General features: G+C 40.0%; 1 protein-coding gene across 1 annotated transcript in view; it reads left to right on the top strand.

Annotated features, from left to right (window-relative positions):
* CPNE1 (copine 1) overlaps positions 1-10,580 on the top strand; it is a 37,019-nt gene that overhangs the window by 13,086 nt on the left and 13,353 nt on the right. The window lies entirely within an intron of this gene.

The following is a 10,580-nucleotide window of genomic DNA, read 5'->3' as shown; positions in this document are numbered from 1 at the left end:
CATTTGTGTGATAAGATTTGGAAAGCCTTTTCATCACTACAATCTTAGAGGATTGACAGTACAGGATTTTTTGTTTAGGGAAAGGATTGTTTAGACTTTCAAAGAAGACGTGGCTGTGTTGTGGGTCTTTTGATAATTCACGAATACAAATTTGCTTTGACAGATCACTAGATATTGCCTCCTCAACTAAAAAAGCAATATGATGTTTGTAAATGCTGTTCAATTTAAGTTTTCTGTTAAGTAATCTCTTCTCATTCCAAAGACAGAGTGCAAAAAAACTTCAGCGCTGCTTGGGAGTCTTATTTCAACTGCAGATTATTTTCCCCATTGGAAAGCTGACTATTTTCATTTTAGAAAAATGAGTTTGAAGATGAAAGTCTTTGATCTTTTTTCACAATTTATTTTGGTTATATGTTCGTACATTCTTATTAAATATTTCATATACTTTATTGCAACTACTTTGTTATTTCTACATCTTAGATGCTGAAAAGGAAAACTTGATTTCATTGTTCATTAAATTAAATAAAATAAGAATATAGTAGTTTGTGTAGAAATTGGAGATAACTGTTTTATATTTGGTTGAATCACAACAGTTCTTCTCTTGTTGTGAAATGTAATTAAATGCTTTGCCCTCTGGAACTTGATTTTTGTGTACCTGAGACTTATTAACATAGTGCTAACTGCTAAGCATACTGTTCATAAGCATACTGTTCTGGGCATTGGAGTTTGAGTTTTAAAAAATTCTCAAAAATATGTTCTGTGAAACTATTCATCTCTCTCTTCCTGCAGGTTTTCTCTTAAGAACTAGGTTTGGGGTGAAAATGAATTAACATTATTTTCTCATTTGCTTTGTATGGTCTGAAGGATCTGTAAAGCTTTGCTCCAAGTTGTGTGCATTTGTAAACACTATCGTGATATTTTCAATTTTATGTGTAAATTTTATTGTCTGTTTTTAGTGACTGACATTAATCGAAGAGAATCTTTTGCTTTAGGTTTAATTTTTTTCTCCCCTTCGATGAGTTGTGTTGTTGTTTATTTTTTTAGTTTAAAGGATTAGAGAAATCTATAAAATGTGTTTTATAAATAAGCAAATTTGTAAACTTTTGCTGAACTTTAGTGAAACATTTAGTTCACAAGCAAAATTTGGAGGTGTGTTCTTTGTTTACACTGTAGTTTGGATGTACAATTATTAGTGGCTTTTTTTTTTTAATGCAACACTGTTAAGTGAAATGTAGTTCCTAGCTTTGTGCTCCAAGTTGTCAAAGCTTCAACAGTGAAAATTCCATTAGGAAGCTTTATTAAAAATTTCAGAGTAATATTAAGTGTAATTAGGTCAGTCTTAACCCACTGAATGAAAATCTAGGGCTGTGTATGGAAGTAAGCAAACATACATTTTGGGGGGAAATACCTTGGATAAAAATAAGGATGCATGAAAGCCTTAATCAAACTCAAAGTCCCTTTTATTGGATTCTGTCATTGTGTACAGTTGTGGATCAAGTGTTTAAAAATAAATCCACTCATCACTTTCATGAACACTTAAAAAAATGAGTAAAGAAAATGTAAAATTGCTTCTAGTCAAATCTTCTGGAAAGAATTCCTGCCAGTGATCACTTTTAAAAATTATTTCCCACTCTTGGAAAAATTACCACATTTAAATAGTTGTACTGGCAGTTCTGTAGTAGTCCAAACTTTAGAAACCAAACACAATAAAATGACTGGTTGCCGGTATGGCCACAACATTGCCAGCAAATACTGCTTTGGCATCATTCAGCAGAGGTTTTTGTTTATAAAGATGAAGTCTTGAATACTGTTCAATAAACTTGTCACAAAATAAAACAGGCTGATGCTTTTAATGCTTTAACTGCACAAGAGTATTCTATGGAGCTATACCATCAGGTTATTTTTGTGTTTTTTCTTAACTACTGAAAATATTTTGTGCCTTTGGAGAGGTGGATTTGGTGATCTTGGAGGTAACAATTGTTGCTTATCCTTCTGCTAATGCTGAAGTGTGGAAAGAAGAGGATACCTGGAACGGCAGGGAGGAAACTTGATTCTAGGTCAAATCTATGGTATCTACCTTTTCAGACTTGTATTATGTGTGTGTTGCTAGCAAGGCACATCCTTATGTGGCCTCAGAAAGAACCGGAAACTAGAGGCTCCTTTTCATAGAAGGAGTCTTAAAGGGGGCTGTGAATTGTCTTTTTAAAAAATTGATTAGGAAATGGGAAAAGAAATCTTCAGAATACATTTGCAATTGCACATATCTCTGAAGCTTTGTTTTTCTTTTTTGTTTACTTATTTGTTTTTGCATTAGTATGTGAGGTGTTTGAGATGGGGAAAAGGCGAGAGGAATCAAAAATATTGCTGCTTTCTGACATTGGTGCTCTGGTTTTGTCCCTACCACATTTGTTCAGCTTATACTGAAAAAATTAGCAAATGAAAAGTTTCCAAAAACTCAGAGTGTTTAAAAAAAACAGAAAAAAAAGTCTGGAGTTGCAGAGAAATTAGTGGGCTGTTCCTTTTAACCAAAGTTCTTGAAAAATGTTTATAATTTTTATCTTTATCATGAAAGCATTTTAGCCTGTATTTGAGTTTGAATACCCAGCTTGTTTTAGAGAGATTTAGACTAGACTGACTTAGTTCCAGGTGATTGCTGAGCTTTTCTAAAATTAGGAAGGTTTGACTAAGTGTTTGAAAAATCGGAGTGAAATCAGCTGCCTACAGATACTCAGAGTGGCCTTTACCATCTTAAAGGAGTGGACTGTGTGTTAATATGTCTCCCTTTCTTGCTCAGGAGAGATCATTCACTTCTATAATTCATTGTTGTCTGCTTTCCAGTGTTTTACAGCAAGAAATAGTTTATCAATTATGTGCATCGCCACCCTTCTCAAAAGTAGAGCTTTTATGGGATAATGGGATATGGTAGAATCCAAACTTACTGCTATCCTTTTTCATTAAAAAATTACTTGACTTCAGTTTCATCTTTTTGGCATAAAATCTGATATATCACGTTGACTTATTGTAAAATGTTCTGGAAAAAGTATACTCTAGTGGTGGCACAGTTCTCTGATGCTGTAGTGACTTTACTGGAAACCCCTTCTGTTCAACAACATAAGCAAGTTCATCTCTTATTGGTGCCTGTTCATGTAAATGTTAATTCTTTACTGTGCTGTGTCTGGATTTATTCTTGGTGCCTTGAGTTACTTTGTGCAGAGGATCTCACAAGCATCCTAAAATATGGCTTCTTTTCTGTACCAACATAACTAGCAATGAGCAAACAAAGTGGCACTGCTTTTCTCTTACGCATTTGTGTTAAATATAAAATGTAACCTTATTGTGCTACCACATGTCACCTGTTAGTCCTCACAGAGTCAGAGTGGGAAAGGCTTAAGTGTAAAGAAATTCAGCTACTTAAGGGGTCTTAAGTCATACCTACTGCTGCTGTTGCTGATTTCCTCATTTTTTCTTTTGTTCCTCTTGGAAGTGAGTTAATGCCACCCTCCACTTCACTCCCTCACACATTTGGTTGCAATACAGAGAGGGTCATATCCTTAATACATAACTTCCTTCTGTGGTGTGGGCCTATGTGACCAGCAGCATCCCTCCGTTATAATCTGGCTAAAGTGGTGGAAAGACTAATGCAACTCTTAATTACTGAGGTAGACACTGCCAATTACCTTTGCTTCTATGTCCATTGAATTGACAGGTTGGAATTGAAAATATCTGTTGCCTTCAAGCTTTTTAAGACAATTTCACATGGATATACAGCTTAGCCATAGCCATAGCCATAGCCCATGCTAACTAAATTTTTTGAGCGATGTTGTGCACCCAGCTCTTTCATGCTCTGGTGGAAAAGGAAGTAAAATAAGTTGCTTCCTCCTCAAGACTTTAAAGTCTTAAATTACACAAGTAAGTGCTTGGTTGTACTTGTACATGTACAAGGTACACTCATGTCTCACAGGAGCTGGATGAAGGCTTTCCTGGCCAGTTGCTAAATGGTCAGACAGAAACAAGTGTAATGGAAGCCTTGTGTGTAAGCTGAGGAAAGGCGTGATCTCTAACCAAGGTTCTTGGGTACACAATGTCTGCATTTAATAAGACTAAATGATTAAGAATGTGAGGGAGCACAGTGACACTATCTAAAATAGTGCTTGTCCTGGAAGCTCTTAAAGTTGTCCCATAACAGCAAAGCCTGAGGTTCGCACAACCTGAGTGGCATGACTGAGCTGAACGATCAGGAGGGCAGGCTGGTTCTGGGGGTGTCCTGGCCTAGCAGAAGGATAGAACCTTTCATCTTTTTAATTACCTTTTGACTAGCTGCCAAATACCACTTATAAACCAATGCTCTGATAAGACATAAACACTCCAGAATTAAGTGAATTTCCCTCTCAGTTTTACCACTTACATGCGTAGTTGGCTACCTGAAATTCATTACTTTCTAGTTTGGGATCAATTTGCTAGAGTTTTAGCTTTTCTGTGTAAAATGTCCACCTCTTGGTCCTTGTTCTAGATCAGCAGTGTGCGATAGAATTTTCTCCAATGGAAATGTTCTTATCTGCACTAAAACGATAATTGGTAGCCACTGTAGCCACTGTTACATTTAAATAGCCACATGTGGCTAGTGGGTACTGGATTGAACAGCACAACTCTGAATTCACACAGCAACAGAAATTTTGCTCTTCCATGTCTGATCTTTGGAGATCTCCATGTTAGGCAGCACTGTCCAATAGAAATGAGTCACATGATGTCATTTAGATTTTTCTAGTAGCCATGTTAAAAAGGTAAACAAGTGAAGTTAACTTTAATAGGTTTTATTTAGCCCTACAGATCTGAAATGTTACTGTTTCAACCTATACTCAATATAACATTGAGATATATTATTTTTTTGTACTAAATTTTCAAAATCCAATACATATTTTACAGCACATTGAGATTTGGAATAAGCATATTTCAAGTACTTAATAGCTACATGTGACTAGGAGCTACACTTTTGGACACCACAGATTTGGAATATAAAGAAAGTTATTCCCTGTCATTTCTCTTTTAGCTCTGCTGCCTCTTTTGGCTGTTTCTTTCCTTTTGAGTATTTGAATTTTTTTTGCATTCCTCCTAACCTTTTTCTTCCTCCTGTTGTGTTTGCAGTTTTTTGTTTTGTTTTGTTTTTGCTGAGGAAGATTTGCCCAGAGCTAACATCTGTTGCCAGTCTTTCACTTTTTCTTTTTGGTTGAGGAAGATTTGCCCTGAGTTAATGTCTGTGCCAGTCTTTCTCTGTTTTCTGTGTGGGTCACCTTTATAGCACAGCTGATGAGTGATGTAGGTCCACACCTGGGATCCAAACCCATGAAGCTGGGTCACCAAAGCAGAGCACGCCAAACTTAACCACTACACCACAGGGTCGGCCCGTACACTTTTTCTTTATGGAGAGCTTGCCTCTGTTCCCTTTTCATGGGCCACACTGGAGGTTAACTAGGGGACAGTTGGATATTGTAAACTTATTAATCCTGCACCAGAAGCAGCAGCAGAACTAGAGTCCTCCCCCACCCACCCTGCACCCCATCCACAGTGGCAAGTAGTGAAATCTGTCTGTAATGTAGTTTCCTTGTTGTTGAAATGCTCCTGTTTAAAATTTCTCAACTTCCCTAGCATACAAATTCTGAAGAGCAATCCATCTTACAATCTCCCATGTATCCCAAGTGAATTTATTCCATTGAGGGGGGCTCTCATTGTGAACAGTAGGTAAGTTTCTTTTCCAGAGGCTCTGGTCTGTTGCTTTTGTTCACTCAGCTCCTTTTGTGTGATTGGTCACATTGCGCACTGGAAATGCACAAGTTCTTGTTGATGCCCTTGCCCTGGAGATGCTCAGGAAGGTGATCCAGTACTGTTGTCTTAGATACTCTCCAGGCACTAGAGAGGCAGGGGTCTCATTAAAAGCAGGTAGATTAAAAGAATGTAGATTCCAGCAGGGCAAGATGGGGGGGCAGAATTGGCTGCCCATAAGATGTTTGAAAATTTTGGTATAAATCATTTTCCTGAGGTGAATTATACTTTATTTGCAGAATTTTACAGTATTTGCAGTATTGCAGTGCTTGTTACTTAAAGTTTTTCCTTTGATAAAGTCGTATAAATGTGGAGTCCAGCAATTCCTCCATTCCTGCCCTGGCTGTCAGACAATTAGGGAGAACGTGTGGTGGATGCAGAATTATTTTCCCTCTGTGTTTAAGGCCAATTAGTATGGATCATGGGAAGAGGCCACATGAGCCTCACTGCTCTTTTAATGTTCAGGTGGACTTCAGATTGGACTGGATTACAAGGGTGGATATAGAAATGACCTATAGGGAATCAGGTTGTGACTCATCAGTTACTGTGTTTCCCAGGACTACTTATTTTCTTCCTCTGGCCTCAGTGTTCTACAAAGTGGGATTTAACTAGATAATCTCATTATATCCAGCTTTAAATGTCTGTAATTCTATGAACCCAGCCATTCTGTTTCTTTCTGGAAATCTAGTGAATTTGAACCTTAAAAAGAGGCCAGTGGAACTCAAAACTTTGGTTTGGCTACTAGTTCTACTGGTTTTTCTGAGAGTGATATAGCAGTCCCACACTACAGTTTGAGAACTTAATTAGGGGAGAAAGGGGGAGGGTCTTCATTTTCTCTTTTGAGAGCTGCCCTTTTCCTGCCAGTTAGGTCCTCTGGAGCAGGTAGACCAGAGGCATTCCTCCTGAGTGTCCCGTGAACCATCAAGTAGATAATGATACCACAAAAGGGTCCATTTATGAGCCACAAAAAGAGGAGCAGTTGACACGCATTGGGCACTTACTCTGTGTCAGGCAGGGGGCACTCTCCATGGTTGGCCTTAATCCTCCCAATAACCCTGTAAAGTTGGCACAATTATTATTCCCATTTGACTGGTGCAAAAATCCAGGCAAAGAGAAGCGAAGTAACTTGCCCAAGGTCTCACTGATAGTAAGAAGTGAATTGAGATTATTCAATCATAGGCTGTCTGGATGTCTCCAGAGTCAGAGCCCTTCCCTCCACCAACTGTTCCCTGCCTCTTCCTGATTTTGGGGGAGGGCCACTAGCAGCACTCTTCTATCATAGATCCTGAGCCTACTGGGGAAGTGGCTTCAGCCTTGCTCCAATGTTTATGTTGAAGCAGGCAGGTGGAGGCTTTGTGTAAGCAGTCAGAGTCATAGGGCAGAGAAAAACTCCCACTCTGATACAGTCCTATTTTGCTTGAAGGCCATGTTTCTTCCTCAGTTTGCTTGCTTCCCCATATCCAATTCTATCCTCAAGCTAGGCTCTCTTAGAAGAGTTGGACACAGGTTGGGTTTGTTCAACTTTGGATAAGTCCTTTGGGGACATTGGAGTTGCATTAGTGGCTTCCAAACTTTTTTGACCTTCACAAAATAGAGCAGGATGAGGAATCTGACCATTTACCGTGTGTTCCCACTTTTCACTTTCTCTGTGAACTCGCACGTTTTAAGCTCTATAGTACCGTGTGGCAGCCAGACTTTTGAGTATCATATGGATCTAAAACAAATTATTGCTTAAAATTTTAGTTTTATAAACTCAATTTTAGTAGTCCGTAATTATATGTATGAATAAAGAATGTGTAGTTTTATAGTAAGGATTTGCATATTTGGTTGAGTTTGTGAGCTGTGAGGCTGCTGATTTAAACTTGGAGAATCCCTGAGTTATAGAGAGAGAAGCAGGGGTAAAAAACAAACAAAAAACTTGTCTGCCTTCTCCATGTCCCTTGAGGAGACAGAGAAGGAAAGGAAGAAGAGTGGTGGTGGTCGGTGTAGTTTGTCTTTTAAATCTTACGGGAAAAGAGTATTTCATGGGTGGTGTTCTGCTTATTGGGAGCCTATGGAGAATTTCCTGATTGGCTTTTGTTGCTTGATCCAGCATCTGAGCTGCTCCAGAATGCCAAGGTAGGCAACAGGAGTGTAAGCATGGCTTTGGTTTGTTGAAAGAATGATCCTGCCACCCAGACACATTAGTGCTCTATTCTTCCTCCTCACAGCCTGGAACTGGGATTGAAGGCTAGTGCCTTTCCTTATTAGAGTTTTGGGAATGGAAGAGGGCAGTCTAACTCCTGAGCAGGAACAACTGATGAGTTTCAGCTCAACTGGCATGGAATTGGATCCCATTGGATCCAGGAGAAAAGATCTGTTCTTGGATTTATGAAGAGCAGAATTAGAATCTCTTGGGGCAGGAGAGAGGATACCATGAAAAACGAAGCACAAGTTACTCCCTGTTGGCAGAGAGTGGGATTCCCTATCAACAAGGGTATGTTGGTAAACTGGCTAGGTGGGGGAAGGAAAGCTCTGGTTTTTAGCATTTGCTCAATTTCTGTGGTTTAAAACTTACCAAATTCACTTACAAAATTTCTTAATATTTAACAATTATCTCTTGCAAACCATACAAGCCTGCTTTGGCACAGGGCTGTAAGCCCCCTTCAAGTGTTGTTTGTTGTTTTTATTTTATATTTTTTGGTGAGGAAGGTTGTCCCTGAGCTAACATCTGTGCCAGTCTTCCTCTGTTTTGTATGTGAGACACCACCACAGCATGGCCTGATGAGCGGTGCATAGGTCTGTACCTGAGATCCTAACCCGTGAACCCTGGGCTGCCAAAGTAGAGTGCACAAACTTAACCACTCCGCCACCAGGCTGGCCCCTCAAGTGTATTTTTGTTTCTGGGGTATTTTTTGGTAAAGAAGGTTGTCGCTCAGCTAACGTGTGTTGCCAATCTTCCTCTTTTGGCTTGGGGAAGATTGTCCCTGAGCTAACATCTGTTGCCAATCTTCCTCTTTTTGCTTGAGGAAGAGTGTCCCTGAGCTAACTTCTGTTGCCAATCTTCCTCTATTTTGTATGTGGGATGCTGGCACAGCATAGCTTGAGCGGTGTGTAGATCTGTGCCCAGGATCCAGGCCTGTGAACCCTGGGTCAGAGCACAGGAAGCAGAGCACATGAACTTAACTACTATGACACTGGGCTGGCCTCTCCTTCAAGTGTTTCAATTCCCATTGTATGCTCAGGTCTGTGCTGTGTGACATAGGAGATGATGAAGCAGTGTTTGTCCTAAAGAAGTTTGTTACTTCACTGACAGGCAATGAGTGAGAAACGTTGACGGAATACAGTTGTGGTATGGATTGAGTATAGTAGTTCAGAGTGAGAAGCTGTTGAGAGCTGGAGAGATCATGAGAAGAGAAGCATATGAGACCTAGGCTTGAAGGATAATAATAATAGCTAACACTTATTGGTAATAAGAGTACCAGACTGTACTAAGCACCTTGTGTACATTACTTATATAAATCTTCAGGAACAGATAATATATTCCACTGTACACCTGAGGAAACAGGCTTAGAATTTTGCCCCGGTTATATAGGTAAGACAGCATTCTGGTGGATGTGTAGTAGTATCTCATTGTGGCTTAGAAGGAGTAAGGCCAGTATTTGGAGCCTGGTCACTTCACTGCAGAACCCATATTCTTTTTTCTTTTATTTATTTATTTATTTATGTTGAGGAAGATTACCCCTGAGCTAACATCTGCTGCCAATCCTCCTCTTTGTGCTGAGGAAGACTGGTCCTGAGCTAACATCCATGCCCATCTTCCTCTACTTTGTATGTGGGACGCCTACCACAGCATAGCTTGCCAAGCAGTGCCACGTCCGCACCCGGGATTTGAACCGGGGAACCCAGGGCCGCCAAAGCGGAACATGCGCAAGTAACCGCTGTGCCACCGGGCTGGCCCCAGAACCTGTATTCTTGTCCACTATGTCAGATTGCTACTAAATAAAGAAGGAAGGTTCTTCCAGGAGAGAAGAAGGGTATAACTACAGTCCAAATGGAGTCGTAGACTAGGTGGGAGTCAAAATATTTGAGTTCTAGTCCTCATTTTGCTTAACCATGTATATAGCCTTAGCCAAATCACATCTTTCCTCTGCCTTGAATTGAGGGACTTGGATTAGATCATCACTCACTTCCTTTTTATTTCTGACATTTTGTGAATTTTAAGTTATAGAAATGAGAATGAGTATGGCTTCCTTAAGGAACAGTGGAGGAAAGTGCCCTGTCAAGATACGGGGCTTGGGGGCCAGCCTGGTGGGGCAGTGGTTAAGTGCACATGTTCCGCTTTGGTGGCCCAGGGTTCACCGGTTCAGATCCCGGGTGCGGACATGGCACCACTTGGCATGTCATGCTGTGGTGGGCGTCCCACATATAAAGTAGAGGAAGATGAGCACAGATGTTAGCTCAGGGCCAGTCTTCCTCAGCAAAAAGAGGATTGGCAGCAAATGTTAGCTCAGGACTAATCTTCCTAAAAAACAAAAAAGATATGGGGCTTGGAAAGCATTAAGGTTGGTGATGGGGGTAAGCAGAGGAAGTCAATCTGCAAGAGGGAGTAGCTGGAAATGACACTCCAAATGGTAGAAAACAAAGACAGAAAAGATTGGTTTACATACTCATTTGTGTCCGTTTGCAATTCCTAACTAACACCAAATGGAAAGGTAGAGGTAGTGGGGGCACGCAGAGATAACAAGCTAGTCTTGTGTTGCGTGTTCCTAGAAAGCTCACTT

The sequence above is a fragment of the Equus caballus genome, chromosome 22, assembly GCF_041296265.1.
Source record: "Equus caballus isolate H_3958 breed thoroughbred chromosome 22, TB-T2T, whole genome shotgun sequence".
NCBI classification, from domain to species: Eukaryota; Metazoa; Chordata; class Mammalia; order Perissodactyla; family Equidae; genus Equus; species Equus caballus.
The sequence above is the reverse complement of the archived record's forward strand: the minus strand, read 5'-3'. Positions and strand labels throughout refer to the sequence as shown.